The sequence below is a fragment of the Rhinolophus sinicus genome, linkage group LG07 (genome assembly GCF_036562045.2).
Source record: "Rhinolophus sinicus isolate RSC01 linkage group LG07, ASM3656204v1, whole genome shotgun sequence".
NCBI lineage: Eukaryota > Metazoa > Chordata > Mammalia > Chiroptera > Rhinolophidae > Rhinolophus > Rhinolophus sinicus.
Genome location: NC_133757.1, coordinates 114,672,576 through 114,676,542, shown reverse-complemented (window position 1 = coordinate 114,676,542; position 3,967 = coordinate 114,672,576). Strand labels below are relative to the sequence as shown.

The window sequence follows — 3,967 nt, the reverse complement described above, 5'->3', positions numbered from 1 at the left end:
TTGTATTTCTTATTGATTGCACTAGGTAGAAGTTCAAGTATAATGTCAAATAGAAGTAGTGATAAAGGTCATCCTTACTTTTATTCTTATCATGGGGGGGAAGGAATTCAGTATTTTACTATTAAGTTTGATGCTATCCATGGGATTTTTGTAGATGTTCTTTATTTAATTGAGGAAATCCTCTTCAATATCCAACTTGCTGAGAAATTTTTTTTTATGACAAGGTGTTCAAGGTGGTCAAATGACTTTTTTTTTTTCATCTACTGAATCCTTCACGTGATTTTTTTTCATTTTAGAACCTTAATATGGTGAATTAGAGTGATTAATTTTCAAATGTTAAGCCCTTCTTTCATTCCTGGGGTAAACCTCACTAGGATATATATAAGTTAAGAATCTTTGTGTCTATATTTCTGAGGTATATTGCTTTGTAGTTTCTTTCCTTTATTTTTTGTAGTATCTTTGTGTCTTTTGTTTTCATATCAAGGTAAGTAATGCAGGCCTCATAAAAATGAATGGGGAATTGTTCTTTGTTCTCTATTTTTTTTAAAGAATTTGTATAAAATCAGTATGATTTCTTCCTTATATATTGGAAATAATTTAATAGTAGAGCCATCTGGGCCTGGAATATTATTTGTAGGAAGGCTTTTAACTATGAATTTGATTTCTTTAGTAGATATAGAGCTATTCTAGCCATTATTTCTCTTTAACTGAGCTTTATTTGTTTGTCACTTTCAAGGATTCTCAATTTCATTTAAATTATTGAATGTCATGTCACAGAATTTTTTAAGTAATGGAGGACTCCCAAGAGTTTGTCTTATAAGAGTTATATCTATCTCACTGCATTAGAAATCATGACTAAGCATTTAAATGCAAGAATACACATACTATCATTCAATAGAAGGATAGCCCAATAGCACAATGATGTTATCTCAAGAGGTACAGTCTCTGAACAATTCCACTAAACACTCATGAGAGAATGAGAATTAGAAAGTCATGTTATAAAACATTTTGTCTGGACCTCCAGCTCCATGGCTGCCATCTTGTTTTGGCTGTTGAGAGTTGCCACTAACAAAAAGAAAAACCTACCACATCTGGACCACCTCTGACCCTTCAGATGTCTAGTGTGCTGCCATCCAAGAAACACTGTCTCTCTGGGCCTGAATCAAAACCAAGTTCTAACTGCTCCTCTGCCTGTTTTGTGATGTTCAAAGTGCCCTCAGGACTTTTGGCATTCCAGTGGAATGCCAAAAAAAATGGCAGTGAAACAGCCATAGATGAGTGTCCCCTCAGCTATCTGTGATGAGCAATGAGGCAATGAAGCATCTCCAGACATCCAGTGTGCTGGTGTCAGGCCTCCAGGGCCTAGGTGTGGAAATAGCCAAGAATATCATCCTTGGTGCAGTCAGAGCTATCACCCTGCATTACCAGGGCACTGCCCAGTGGGCTGACCTCTTCTCTCAGTTCTACCTGCAGGAGGAAGACATCAGTAAAAACCAGGCTGAGGCATCATAGCCCCAAGTTGCTGAGATCAAGGGCTATGTGCCCGTCTGCTCATCATGTACTATGTACCCTATACTGGGGCCCTCGTTGAGGACTTCCTCGGTGGTTTCCAGGGGTGGTCCTCATCAATACGCTCCTGGAGGACCAGCTACAGGTGGGTGAGTTCTGTCACAGCCATGGAATTAAGCTGGCGGTGGCAGATACGTGGGGCCTGTTTGGGCAGTTGTTCTGTTACTTTGGAGAGAAAATGATCCTCACAGATTCCAATGGGGAACAGCCCTGATGTTGTCACCTGCCTAGATGAGGCTCTGCATGACTTTGCCTCCTTCACACAAGTCCAGGGCATGAACAAACTCAATACCACCTGCCCCATACAGAATAATGTCCTTTACACCTTCAGTATCTGAGATACCTCCAGCTTCTCTGACCACATCCTTGGAGGCCTCACCAGTCAGGTCCAAGTACCTAAGCAGATTGGCTCCAAATCCTTGCTGGCCTCACTGGCAGAGCAAGACTATGTGAGAACAGACTTTGCCAAGTCTTCTCACCCCCTCAGCTGCACGTTGGCTTCCAGGCCTTGCACCAGTTCTGTGCTGATCACAGCCGGCCCCCTCGGCCCCACAGTGAGGAGGTGCAAAAGAACTGGTGAGCCTAGTACAGGCCGTGAATGCTCTGGCCCTGCCGACAGTGCAGCAGGACAACCTTCAGGAGCGCCTCATTTGGAAGCTGAACGTGTGATGGCTGAGATCTAGCACCTGTAAATGCCTTCACTAAGGGCCTGGCCTCCCGGAAAGCAATGGAGGCCTGCTCTGGAAATGTATGCCTATTATGCAGTGGCTGTACTTTGATGCCCTGGAGTGTCTTTCCAAGGACAAAGAGGCCCTCACAGAGGACAAGTGCCTCCTGTGCCAGAACCGTTATGGTGGGCAGGTGGCTGTATTTGGCTCACACCTACAAGAGAAGGTAGGCAGACAGAGTTACTTCTTGGTGGGTGCAGAGGCCGTTGGCTGTGAGCTGCTTAGGAACTTTGCAGTGATAGGGCTAGGCTGCAGGGAGAGGAGGGCCATCACCGTGACAGACATGGACACCACGGAGACCCCATCTGAACATATAGTGTTCCTGCCCTGGGTTGTCTCGAAACTGAAGTCTGACACAGCTGCTGCAGCTGTGCACCCGACAGACCCAAACATCCGTGTGATGAGCTGTCAGAACCACAGGAGCCCTGACACTGATGGTGCCTTTGACAATGACTTCTTCCAAAACCTGGGTGGTGTGGCCAGTGCCCTGGACTGTGTGGACGCCCACTTGTATATGGACCGCTGCTGTGTGTACTACCTTAAGCTGCTGCTGGAATCGGTCACACAGGGCGCAAAGGGCAGCGTGCAAGTGGTTATCCCAGACTTGACAGAGTCATATAACTCCTGCCAGGACCCTCCTGAGAAGTCCATTTCCATCTGCATGCTGAAGAACCTCCCCAATGCCACTGGGCACACCCTGCTGTGGGTTCGGGGTGAATTTGAAGGCCTCTGCAAGCAGACAGCAAAGAAACCTATGTAACAGGCTCCAAGGTTATGGAATGGACACTGCAGTTGGCAGACACCGAACCCCTAGTGGTTGTGCAGCGCAGCCTAGTGCTCCAGTGGTGACAGACCTGGGCTGACCATGTGACCTGGGCTTGTCACCACTGGTTCACCCAGTACTGCAGCAACCTCTGCACAGCTTTCCTCCCACCAAGCTCAGGAGCCTTGTCTGGTCTGGGCCCGAACGCTGTCCACACCCACTCATCTTTGACATCAACAGTCCCCTGTGTCTGGACATGTGAGGGCTGATGCCAACCTGTGTGCCCAGACCTGCAGGCCAACGGGCTTTTGGGACAGAACTGCTGTGACCATACTCTTGCAGTTGGTACAGGTCCCCGAGTTCACCCCCAAGTCTGGCATCAAGTTCCACGTCTCTCACCAGGAGCTACAGAACACAAACGCCTCTGTTGGTGACAGCCACCTACAGGAGCTCAAGTCCATACTGCCCAGCCCAGAGAAACAACCTGGGTTCAAGATGTACCCCATCAACTTTGAGAAGGAGGATGACAGCGGCTTCCTTCTGGATTTCCTTATGGCTGCATCCAACCGCCCGGCAGAGAACACTAACATTTCCACTGCAGACCGGAATAAGAGCCTTCTAATGTTTAGAATTGAAATTCTTAATAAAGAGTTATTAATCCATAAAAGGCATATTGTATTTTAGAATTATTATGAAAGTTATTTAGATGTCACAGACCCATTTAAAGGGCCTCCGGGTCTTCCAGGTCTTGATGATTTGAGGGCTGGTGGCGTCATCTACCTCAATGTCATGACTGTACACTAAGTTGTTTAGACAGGAAACCGAGGGGAAGTCCTGCCTTTTCTCCCTCAAAATTCATATCCAATTCATCAACAATACATAGCCAAAATGCAAGTATAAAAATTTT

The 3,967-nt window shown here is 46.2% G+C and overlaps 1 pseudogene; it reads left to right on the top strand.

Annotated features, from left to right (window-relative positions):
• The first annotated feature begins 1,114 nt into the window (after positions 1–1,114).
• LOC109459733 (ubiquitin-like modifier-activating enzyme 1) lies at positions 1,115–3,744 on the top strand (annotated as a pseudogene).
• The last annotated feature ends 223 nt before the right edge of the window (positions 3,745–3,967 follow it).